The sequence below is a fragment of the Nicotiana tabacum genome, unplaced genomic scaffold (assembly GCF_000715075.1).
Source record: "Nicotiana tabacum cultivar K326 unplaced genomic scaffold, ASM71507v2 Un00095, whole genome shotgun sequence".
Taxonomy (NCBI): Eukaryota; Viridiplantae; Streptophyta; class Magnoliopsida; order Solanales; family Solanaceae; genus Nicotiana; species Nicotiana tabacum.
The window spans coordinates 60,030-73,642 of record NW_027438333.1 but is presented as its reverse complement, the minus strand read 5'-3'; the positions used below and the strand labels follow the sequence as shown (position 1 = coordinate 73,642).

At 37.3% G+C, this 13,613-nt stretch overlaps 1 pseudogene; it reads right to left on the bottom strand.

The window, feature by feature from the left end:
- LOC107789760 (uncharacterized) overlaps positions 1-13,349 on the bottom strand; it is a 45,927-nt pseudogene extending 32,578 nt beyond the window's left edge.
- Positions 13,350-13,613: the final 264 nt, after the last annotated feature.

The window sequence follows — 13,613 nt, the reverse complement described above, 5'->3', positions numbered from 1 at the left end:
ACTGGTCCTACTTCGAAAAGCTCATATCTTTTGATCTACAAGGAATTTGAGATGATTCAAAAACAAAAGTCGTAGCCCTTCGTGTCTATTTTCCAGAAAGATAGAGATATCGCAATTTGGACATAGGTAGCGAAAGTTATGACCAAAATACTAAAGTATGTCACTGCAGAGGAAAGCCTGTGCGGCCGCAGTCATTTTTGTGCGGACCGCACTGGTTTTGTGCGAACCGCGGTCGATTTTGTGCGGTCCGCGGAGGTGGAAATCCGTGGGGTACTCTATAAATACGAGGTTTTGGATTTTATTCGATATTTTGACCTAGAGAGCTCGGATTTTGGTGATTTTTCGAAGTTTTTTCAAGAAATTCATCGGGGTAAGTGATTCTAACTCAGATTTCGCTAGAGTACATGAATCTATCATTGAATTTATCATTTAATTCGTGATTTGGGATGGAATTGGGAAGAAAATTGTGAAATCTTTCCAAAATGTAAAATGATGATTTGAAGGACCAAATGGTATCAGAATTGGATAATTTTCATATGGTTAGACTCGTGAGAGTATAAGGATTCTAGTTTTGTGAATTTTGTCAAATTCCGAGATGTGGTCCCGGGGGTCGGGTTTGACCAATTTCTGGAATTTTGTGGTAATTCGATTGTTTTTGTTTGGGCTTTGTTCCCTTAGCTTATTGTGACGTATTGGTTCTGATTTTGGATAGATTCGACACGCGTGGAGGCCAATTCGAGGGGCAAAGGTGTCGCGAGCTAGAGAATTAACAAGTTCGAGGTGAGTAATGATTATAAATGATGCTCTGAGGGTTTGAAATCCCGAATTGCACATCATAGCTCTATATTGAGGTGAGGCACACGCTGATGACGAGCGTGGGGTTGTGCACTATTGGGGATTGTGACTTGATCCATCCCGATTGATGATTTTACCGCGTATGTGACTGAAACTTGTTTGATTTCATCATGCTTTGGGTTGATTGCCATATTTGCGCTTCGTGCAAACTATTTGAACCCTTTGGGGATTTTTTTATTACCATTTCCTCACTGTTTGACTTATTACTTGAACTCAGTCCCTTTATTCTCTACAGTTTTACTACTCAGCCAATTTTACTCAATTTTGAGACTTAAATGATATTTTAAATGGTGTTTTGGGCTGAGAAATACTGTTTTACTACTGCCCAAGGGGTTTGTGAGTATTTTTGACTGAGCAAGGCCGAGGGCCTAGTTGTGAGGAAATACTGATACTAATTGAGGCCGAGGGCCTGAGATACATATATGCCACGAGGTGGCTTGATTGATATGAGGCCGAGGGACTAGATTTGATTCCACGAGATGGCTTGATATTGTGCTTGGGCCGTAAAGGGCCCCTCCCGGAGTCTGTATACCCCCAGTGAGCACGGGTACCCATTGTGATGTGAGATTGAGCCCGAGGGGCTGATATTGTTCTGAGATTGAGCCCGAGGGGCTGGTATTGTTCTGAGATGTTGCCCGAGGGGCAGATTTGTTGATACTTTATCCAAGGGGCGAACTTCTATTTGTTTACTTACCTGTAAATTACTTGTTTTACTTGTTGAAAAGGGATTTACTTAACTCTTCACTATTTTACTGTTTTTAAGTGATTTTTACTGCTTCAGTATATAATGCCTTGTGGTTTATGTGTTTTCTTACTGTCAATCGTTATTTACATTTGTTACTCACTTTACTCCCTACACCCTGTGTGCAGATTCAGGCATAGGTGGTACCGCTCCTGAGTACCGATTCCTCCAGTTCCAGGCGATTTTTCGGAGACTACGAGGTAGTTGTTGACATCCGCAGCAGCCCCGTGTCTCTACTTCTCTATCATTTCTGTTTCCTTTCAAACACTTGTAGTAGTTTATGAGCTTTTTACATAGTTGATGACTTACCTTTCTAATGAGAACAGAAATCTTTCTCAGTTGTGCATCTTTTAGGTCTTCATCCTCACTCTAGAAAAATTATGAAAGAAAACTAGATCACCATGGGATGAGATTAAAGAACAGTAAATGTAGCTTAACATGCGAAGACAAAATTTTGAGAGCTAACCTTGAATATTGCACATGAGTATGTCATTGTCCCATCCAGAAAGAGTGAGAAGAGTTCATTACTCTGAACAAAACATCAATAAAACAATGCTTATCATCTACACAATAGCAGCCCATATTAGACAAGAAAATTACAGGAAAATAGAAGAAATTGAAAAATCTACTGCAACTGGCAAAGAATACGCGCGGGATTGAGTACTTCAATTTCACTATTGATATTTGACATCCCTTACATACTTTGGGTGATATTATATGCACAAGTTATTTACCAGATCATAGTGACAGGAGATATTCCGACGAGCCTGAGTCAGGGTGTTTTGATTCAAAAAATGTTGAATGAAATACTTTGCAGATGGTAGTGTTGCTGTAAAAAGGAATGGTGTCCACCAGCCTCTAGAGCCATGCAAAGTGATGAAAAACTTTAACATATGAACAGAAGTTTATGTTTCTTTATTCCAAGATGAGGACAAACTATTTACCTTTTCTTGCTAAAACTTGTAACAGATGCTTTCAAATTATTGTTGGCAACAAATATCTGTAAAAGTATTCAGGAATCTAAGTACCAAACAAATGTTATTTACAAAGAATCTAGTTATTTCCTCACCATGATAAGATTAAGAAGACCTTCATTCTTGTCAACAATAGAGAAATCCCCATGAATAAAAGCATCAGCAAGGCCTATTTTAGCTTTAGTTGCAATCTATATCACAAAATTTTTCAAGATTTGGATTTTGTTTTTTTTTTGTTTGGGTTTATGTCACGACCCAAAATCTCACCCGTCGTGATGGCGCCTATTGTGGTACAAGACAAGCCTCAACTCAACATCTCAACACAGTAGAACTTTTAAATAAAGGTGGAAGGAGTTAATATTAAATAAAACCTTTTTGAACAGAATATAACTCCAAAAGTACTAAACAATCCATCCCCAAAACCCGGTGTCACTGAGTGCATGAGCATCTAAATGATAACAATATTCGACTGATAAAACACTATCTAGAAATATAGAACAGTATAACATAAAAGGAAAGGAGAGTCAAGGTCAGCGAACGCCATGCAGCTACCTCAATAGTCTCCTGAGTCTGACTCCTTAATAAGCAACCGCCGTGACCCGAAGTGTCTAGATCTGTACACGAGGTATATGGGGTAAGTGAGTACACCAACTCAGTAAGTAATAGAAATAAATAAGGAACTGAGAAGTAGTGACGAGCTATGCAAATACAATAATCTCAATAACTTTCAAATAAGAGTAGTCATACTTTCAATTTAACAGTTTAAGTCACATCAGTACGTACTCAATAAACCAGACATCAAATTTGATTGAGCAGTAAGTAATATCTTTCAATAATTTTCAAAATAGTGATATGACATCTGCGATGCAACAGTAATGAAGTAAATGTATTTTCTCACAATAACATTCACTCTGTCCTCCCATTCACTCCAACCTCACAATCACTCACTCCTCACATTCACTCATTCCTCCTAGTCGCTCAGCACTCGACACTCGCACTCAGTAGGTACCTGCGCTCACTGGGGTGTGTACAAACTCTGAATGGGCTCCTTCAGCCCAAGCGCTATAACAAGCCACCTCGTGGCATAAATCACTCAGGCTCTCAGCCTCACCCAATCATAAATCAGTAACAACATGTTAAGGCGTGCAGCCCGATCCCATAAATATCCTCACAGATCAGGCCCTCGGCCTCATTCAGTCATAACCTCTCAAGCCACTTGGGCTATTAGTAAAATAAGATGCTCAGCCCAAAACAACATTTCATATGTTTCAAAAACAGAGTAATAAAGACTGAATTATAAAATCAGTAAGTATAACATGACTGAATATAGATTTTCAATCAGAGCAGTGAGGGGATAATAAGTAAAAGTCCCCAAAAGATCCAAACAGTTCTGGCACAAGGCCCAAACTTGGCATTCAGCCCAATTTATAGAAACTCTTTCCAAAAAACATAAGTATCATATAGTTTCAATCAAATACGCAACTTTATAGTTGCTATGGGACGAACCAAGTCACAATCCCCAACGGTGTACGCCCACACGCCCGTCACCTAGTATGTGCATCACCTCCAAAACAGTCATATGACACAATGTCTGGGGTTTCATACCCTCAGGACCAAATTTATAACCGTTACTTACCTCAATCCGAGCAAAATCTTACTCTGCAATGCCTTTTCCACTCAAATCAACCTCCGAATGCCTCGAATCTAGCCAAAATAATTCGATTCAGTCAACAAAAATTATAGGAATTAATTCCATATAAAATTCTACATTTTCCATTAAAAATCCGAAATTGCACTAAAAATTCGCCCGTGGGGCCCATGTCTCGGAACCCGACAAAAATTACAGAATATGAACCCCCATCCAACTACGAGTCCAACTATACAAATTTTACCAAAATCCAACAACAATTCGGCCTCCAAATCATCAAATCTTATTTTCAAATCCCTAGGCCCAAATTCCCGATTTACACCGCAAAAACACGTAATCTAGCCGAGATATTCAATGATAATTCAATAATATTGACTAATAATGATCACAAGGGACTTACCTCAAGAATTCCCGTGATTTCTCGCACAAAATTGCCCAAAATCCGAGCTTGGAAGTCAAAAAAATGGCAAAAACTCGAGACTGTTCACTACTGGACTTAAAACTGTCCAGAATTTTGGATTACTGTTCACACGTGTTACTGTTCACGCATGTAATGTTCATGTACTGTACACGGCTACTGTTCAAGGTTGTTGTTCACGGATATTGTACACGCTATTGTACAATGATACTGTTTACGTAGGTGCGGTCATTGTTCACACGTGCGAAAAATACAGAAACTTCCCAGAATATTTCAGTAGATAAATACAAGTCCGAATTGATCCGTTAACCTTCTGAAATCCACCCGAGGCCCTGGGGATCTCAACAAAATACACCAACAAGTCCTAAAACATCATACAAACTTAGTCGAAACCTCAAATCACATCATAAAATGCTACCCAATTCAAGCCTAATGATCTAAGAATGTCCAACTTCTATATTCGATGCAAAAACATATCATATCAAGTCCGAATAACTTCAAATTTTGCACACAAGTCATAAATGACATAACAAAGTTATAAAAAATTTCAGAACTGGATTCCGACCCCGATATCAAAAAGTCAACCCTCAATCAACTTTCCAAAAATCTTCTAATTCCAACTTTCGCCAAAATGCACCGAATTATCCTACAGACTTCCAAATCCAAATCCGAACATGTGCCTAAGTCCAAAATCACCATACGAAACTATTGGAATCATCAAAATTCTATTCTGGGGTCTTTTTCTCAAAATTCAAATCTCCGGTCAAACTTAAGAAATCTTTAGCCTAAAATTTCTAGATTCCGTTAAATGGCGATAATTTGATCTAGGGACCTCTGATTTCGATTTCGGGCATATGACCAAGTCCCAAATCATGATGCGGAACTATCAGAATGGTCAAAACTTTTATCCGGGTTCGTTTGCTCAAAATGTTGACCGAAGTCAACTTAGTTGAGTTTTAAAGCTCTAGTTCACAATTTAATCCATTTTTCACATAAAAATATTCTAAAAAATTATACGGACTGCGCACGCAAGTCGTGGAATTATTGATACCAATTTTCAAAGCTTTAAAATACTGAGATGATTATTAAATTTAAAGATGACATTTTGGGTCATCACATTCTCCCCCTCTAAAATAAACGTTCGTCCTCGAACGTACTAAGAATTATTCTCAAGTTACCAAATTGATGATTTTACTTTTACACAAATATTCGCGATTGATTCCACATTACCGCATTCGATATAAGTCCGACAACACCATTTCAATTGAGATTATTTTCTTTATCCATATTTGTAAAATTTAAGACCAAATTTCTTATACTCCAATCATTTCCAGAAAGGTCCGATTTTTACGTCAACACACGATATTAGTCTCGACTGGCTATAGCAACTCGTGCCTACGCACCCATCCAATAAGGGGTATTACATTCTCCCCCACTTAGGGTCATTCGTCCTCAAATGAGAAGTAGAGCATGTCCTTAAACACATAATGTAACTTATCTCTTTCTTTGCACATCTCAATATCCCAAATTTTTCTAACTCCCAAATTTTTCAGAAATTTCGACAGAGTCTCCCCTGTAATTGGGCCTATCCACTGCCAGAGTAACACCAAAATAACTCCTAACAACATGTCCACAACCCAACAAAGCACCACAAAGTATATATTAATAATACTAATCTCCGCATTACAAGCACGTCATTATCACAATGATATCTTGACATGAAACACATCATATGTATGACCATAACCACATCTCTGGTCTTAATAGTTGTTCATAAAATATTATAAAATCACCAATTAATCTCATGTTAACAAAATCTCGTTTCAAACCTCCAGTTTACTAACAACGAGGCATGAAGATCTCATAATTACTTACCTGAATTAACGAATAACAATTTACATCCCCCGGACACTCACCTCATAGTCTAAAACTCAATAAGTACAATACAAATCTGGAAAATAAGTGTGACTCCTCAATCAGCAACCGCTGTGACCAGAAGGGTCTAGATCTGTACACGAGGTACAGGGGGTAACGTGAGTACACCAACTCAGTAAGTAACAGAAATAAATAAGGAACTGAGAAATAGTGACGAGCTATGCAAATACAGTTATCTCAATAACTTTTAAATAAGAGTAGTCATACTGGTAGGAGATAGCAGGTACCCAGTGGAATAGTCGAGGTGTGCGTAAGCTGGTGCTAACACCATTATTGTATGGACACAAAAGACTATATGAATAAACTGATTTACCTTATTTTCTTCTTATTATATCATTGCTAGAAAAATTACTCTCTTTCATATAATCTTTTGATTATAAGTAACCCGAGTTCTTCTAAATAGAAGCTTTGACCGAAATCCCATTTTTTTGATTAAACACCATCCATATACCGCACCTGCCGCTTTTTCCACTATGATTATATGCCATTAGCATTTATCTTTTGAACATTGGTAAGATTATGTAATCAACATTTATGTCCAAACAAACAAAGGAAAATGGCTTGAGAGGTGATTTTCAAAGATTTATCAGCATATACCTGATAATCACCTAGCATACATGTTTTGAATCCAACAGCAAAGTAGTCAAAGTAGTATTCCCTTGTCCTGATGAACTTGTCGTCAAATCCCAAAGCTCGAATTTGTCTAGTGATATAGTTATCAATAGTCAAGTATAAGCATTTACAACTGATCAAGCTACAAAGAATCGTTTTGGACTTATGTTGATCTTGTTACCTTTGATTTTTCAAGAACTTTTCTAGCCAACATCTCAGCGTCTGATAGTAGTGAATTCCTATCTCTTTGAGGTGCCCTACACTGCATTTATATCATTTATCAAATGCTTTCAGAGAGAAATGCTTTTGAAAAAGTAACAAGCACACGATATAGTGCAAAACAATGTTATCAAAGGCGCGCTTAAGTCCTGAAGTGAGGCTTAAAACATGTTGAACGCTTCACCTCACTTAGCGGGCACTTCAGTATTGTCATCAAGACCCTAAGACATACTTTGGCCAATGAGCGTAATCCTGAAGAGGCGATACTAAACAATTGATATTTTACTTTATCATAAATAGTCTTCTATGTCTTTGTCCATATATTTGGTATTCATGCTTATAGATATTAGTTTTGGACTACACATACATCTTTGTCATTTTTCTCCATTTGCACCTTTCTTCATTAAAGCTCACGCTTTATTTGCGCTTTACGCTTAAAGACCCAACAGAACTTAGAGCTTTTTTGCGCCTTTTGCCTGTGATAACATTGGTGCAAAATCACATAATGAACTCTTTCTTACCATATTCTGGATGCAACAGCCATGGGTGATGTTACTCGACTTAGTGCAGGCAAGCATCCACCTGGGAGTATATACTCCTTTAGGAATTCTCTGCTATGCCTGCATTCGTCATACCTCTCATCTGGTATTGAAACGAACTAAGGAAAGCCATCACTTGTGAAAAGAAGCATAAAGAAACAAGAACGATAGGACAATGAAGGAAATTGAAGGGAAAAAGTGAACAAAGTGGACTATATTAAAGGATCAATTTAATTCAATACCTGCAGAACTAGAATCCCATCATCTGCCAATGCAGACTCGCAGCAAGTAAAGAATTCATCCATAAACTCATGACCAACATGTTCTATCATCCCGTTGAAAATTAAATTAGTTCAATCGTAACACTGGCTTGACATATAGTATGTAATACAATATGCCAAGATGTAGAGGATAAAAGCTCACATTGATATAATCCTGTGATATTTGACCTTGTTTGGGTCGCGAGGCAGGAATATTTTGTCACGATGAAGTGAAAATTTTTTATTGAATAGAATATTAATAGATTACCCAAACAGATATAAAGTGGCTCGGATTTGGCTTGCAAGTGCTCAGCAGATCATGTTCTCATGTTGATCTTACAAAGACAAATGTAGGAATGCAACATATAAAGAAGCATTTTAGTTAATTTTGTGTCATAACTTCTCAGGCCTAACCTGTGACCTATGTTGCTCCGACAAATTGATGGATGAGAATGAAATTCCAAACTCAAAAATTTTGAGCTTCAACATTACAAGTACAATCTATACCTGAAGGCCTGCTTGCTTGACTATCAACTGTGCATACTCCAGTTGCTGCTCGGAGAGAGTTTTACCAGTATATTTACACCCTGTTTGCCTGACAACTTCTACAGAAAAACTTCCCCAACCAAATCCTATCTCTAAAATGTGATGTTCCTTGCTAATTTTTGACTAAATAGAATAGAAGCAGAATCAAATTATGATTGAAATCTATGTTGAAACAAGAGAGCGTTTTACATAGTTCATCACTTACCTTTTTAATGAGAACGGAAATCTTTCTCAGCTGTGCATCTTTTAGGTCTTCATCCTCACTCTAGAAAAATTACGAAAGAAAACTAAATACCATGGGATGAGATTAAAGAACAGTAAATGTACAAGAGTATAAGGAAAAAAAGTGGGGTCTAGGGAGGGTAGTGCGTACGCAGACCTTACCCTACCTTGTGAAGGTAGAGAGGCTGCATTCGATAAGGAAAAAAAAGTGACAAGCATTTAAAAATTTGAGAGCTAACCTTGAATATTGCACAAGAGTATGTCATTGTCTCATCCAGAAAGAGTGAGAAGAGTTCATTACTCTAAACAAAACATCAATAAAACAATGTTTATTCTATACAATAACAGCCAATATTAGACAAAAAAATTACAGGAAAATGGAAGTGATAGATCTACTCCCAGGATTGAGTACTTCAATTTCACTACTGATCTTTGACATCCCCTACATACTTCGGGTGATATAATATGCACAAGTTGTTTACCAGGTCATAATGACAGGAGATATTCCGACGAGCCTGAGTCAAGGTGTTTCGATTTGAAACATGTCGAACGAAATATTTTGCAGATGATACTGCAGCTGTAAAAAGCAATGGTGTCCATCAGCCTCTGGAGGATAAATGAGTGTAAAACTTCTAAGGTATGAACATAAGTTGCAATTTCCTGATTTCAGTTTCTATAAACTACTTACCTTTTCTTACTAGACCTTGTGACTGATGCTTTCAAATCTCTGTTGGCAACAAATATCTGAAAAAGAATTTCAGGAAGCTAAGTATAAATAGCTATTTACAAAGATGTTGAGTCATTTTCTTACCATGAAAAGATTAAGAAGACCTTCATTCGCGTCAACAAAAGAGAAATCCCCATGAATAAAAGCATCAGCAAGGCCCATGTCAGCTTTAGTTGCAATCTATATCACAGAATTTTTCAGGATTTGGATTGAGTTTTTCCTTATGGGTTTATCAGTTGATAACATGAAGGAGACAAAAGAGAATTTGAATTTACCTTCCAGTAAAACTACGGACTATGAATTCTAAGAGAAACTTTCAGAGAGCATTTCCTCTCTATTCCTTGGAAGGTGAAAACTGTACCTCCTTCTTCAAACAAGCTGTATATCGCAAAATATAAAGTAACTATCTAGATATCTTTAACATTTAGAAGAAACAACTACTACTACTAACACTCAGTCTCAAACAAAGATGGAGTCGGCGATATGACTTCTCACTTCTTGCTTAACTCATATTGCATCATGCCAAAATAAAATAAGAGTTACAGTGAAATTAAGTTAAATATATATAAGTAATAGTAACAATAACAAGAAAAGTAAAATTTCAAAGCCTATTCCTAACTAGTAAGTATCACCTGCATTGATATTTTTCCTCCATTGTGCCTCCCTTTAGCTAAGTTGCATGATTCCAATGATTTATAAGTCTTTTGAGACAACGTATTTACATGTAATTTTATGTCTAATTTGCCCCTTTTTAACACCTTCATTCACCATAGTTCACACCTACAGGCCGGTGCATCTGTAGTGCGATGCAAGACATGACCAAACCATCTCAAGCGACCTTCTCTCATTTTATCCGCAATGCTTGCTACTTACACCTTCTGGCAAATGTCTTCATTTTAATCTTATTAAATCTTGTATGACCGCACATCCATCTTAGCATTCGCATGGCTGCAATACTCATCCTGTGGATATGTGGGACTTTAGCTACCCAACATTCACTACCATATAACATTGTCGGTCTTATAGTTGTTCTATAAAGCTTACCTTTCACTTTGGTAGACATCCTTCTATCATGTAACACTCAGGTAGCATTTCTCTGTTTCAACCATCCTGTTTTAATCCCATGGATAACATCTTCATCTATCACTCAATTCTCTTAAAACAACGAGCCTAGATATCTAAATTGTTTGCATGTTGACACTGCAATCCCATCTAGTCTCACCTCAACTTTGTTCACTAATTACAGTGCATGTATACAGTCTTACTCCTACTTATTCTATAACTTATAAAAAACTCAAAATCTCCAAATAATATTCAATTACAATATATTTGCTGGACCTCGCCCACTCCCTCCACATCGATCTTCCCATTACTGCTCGAACCCACTAGCTGTTTCTGCAAATCAATGGCTTTATCTTGTTCATTCTTTGTTAGGGTTTTTGTTCTGTACTAAAACTAATTAAATGAATTGGATTGAGTTTTAATAAGGTCATTGGATTTTAAGTAGTCTCTTTAGGTTTTTTCCCAGGATCTGAAAATTTGAGTTGTCTGATGGAGTTAGGAGCTTCTCATGCGAGATCGATATCTCAAACGAGCATTTTCTTGAATAATTGTTTGCCTTCATTGAGCCATGTTCCTGCTAGCGAGTCATTGATGGTGTCGGCTAACTCTAGCTTGAAGAATACATCCATAGAGGAAGTAGATGTGAATTGTCCAAAAGTTGTGTCTAACTTTATGAGGGAAAATGTGATTCGAGGTAGCAATGGTATTCCTCCTCGAAAAGGGCATCGTTGGTCTAACAATGATGTTCCTTTAGGATTCTCAGCTATGATTCATGGCGACGTGTCTGTTTTTATGTTGGACAGCCATGTCAGCAAATATACTGTATTCAAATAGGTCTAGAAGCTCCAGAGGACAGCCGTTAGTTTTGAGGGTAAGTATGGCCCAATGTTTAGACGGCAAGGAACTTTTTGACACGAAGAACTAAGGGAGGGCAAAATGCTCTATTTTCGATAGTTCAAGGGTAATTTTGACCCTTTCTAGCATAAGAAATAGGATAGATGGAAATAAACAAGTTGTTAGATATGCATCTGCCACTATCTTGGGATTAAAGCAATACAAGGTGAAACTATCATCACTCATATTATACATCCCGTTTTAATGAAACTTCTGAAAAATCTTGTAACGACGAGGCGTGCTCCTGTTTCAGGCCAGGTTGGTACCATGTGCTTGGGGTTGTCCAGAATACTACAATTCCTTCTAAGCATGCCATCTGCAGCAGCCACACCTACCTGAGGAGGAGCAAACGTAGATAATCATCCACATGACATTAAAGGGACAACAAAAGCTAGAAAAGACTTCAAATTGTTTTCAGAGTAAGGTGATACTTCAAGTTAAAATCTGTTGAGCGTGTTATTAGCAAAAGTAGTACTACCTTTAGTGCATCCTCATGGAAGTCATAGCCTGGAAGTATTAATATACATCAATAAGTAGTGAAACAATAATAAAATCTTGCACTAGAGGGAAATTAAGACTACAAACATTAGCAACCACAACACAGGGGAAAGAAAAAAAGTGAATGAAGTTCTCTTTGTAAAGACAGCTTGGCGGCTTGTTTAGTCCCCTCAGCCTCGATAGCTCAGGGCTATTTTATCTAAATAGAAACGGAGTCGCATCTTATCCGTGAAGACTCAAAATAATTTCATAAACAGATTCAAACTTATAAACTCCAATTTCCAAGGAACTATAAAAGGTCCGGAGAAAGAAACTACTTATATTGTTTCATACGGTGTGTTCTACAAGTGATTTATTCGAGGTGCACTACAATGCATTTATATCATTTATCAAATGCTTTCAGAGAGAAATGCTTTTGAAAAAGTGACAAGCACACGATATAGTGCAAAACAACGTTATCAAAGGCGCGTTTAAGTCCTGAAGTGAGGCATAAAACATGTTGAGCGCTTCACCTCACTTGGCGGCACTTCAGTATTGTCATCAAGACCCTAAGACATACTTTGGCCAATGAGCGTAATCCTGAAGAGGCGATACTAAACAATTGATATTTTACTTTATCATAAATAGTCTTCTATGTCTTTGTCCATATATTTGGTATTCATGCTTATAGATATTAGTTTTGGACTACACATACATCTTTGTCATTTTTCTCCATTTGCACCTTTCTTCATTAAAGCTCACGCTTTATTTGCGCTTTACGCTTAAAGACCCAACAGAACTTAGAGCTTTTTTGCGCCTTTTGCCTGTGATAACATTGGTGCAAAATCACATAATGAACTCTTTCTTACCATAGTCTGGATGCAACAGCCATGGCTAATGTTACTCGACTTAGTGCAGGCAAGCATCCACCTGGGAATATATACTCTTTTAGGAATTCTATGCTATGCCTGCATTCGTCATACCTCTCATCTGGTATTGAAACGAACTAAGAAAAGCCATCACTTGTGAAAAGAAGCATAAAGAAACAAGAACGATAGGACAATGAAGGAAATTGAAGGGAAAAAGTGAACAAAGTGGACTGTATTAAAGGATCAATTTAATTCAATACCTGCAGAACTAGAATCCCATCATCTGCCAATGCAGACTCGCAGCAAGTAAAGAATTCATCCATAAACTCATGACCAACATGTTCTATCATCCCGTTGAAAATTAAATTAGTTCAATCGTAACACTGGCTTGACATATAGTATGTAATACAATATGCCAAGATGTAGAGGATAAAAGCTCACATTGATATAATCCTGTGATATTTGACCTTGTTTGGGTCGCGAGGCAGGAATATTTTGTCACGATGAAGGAAAATATCGCTGTCATAGAGAAAGAAAAAATGATTTTATATTTGGACATCATATATCTTGAATATGGTCCAATCAACGTAACATAAGTTAAAACGAATTTATCA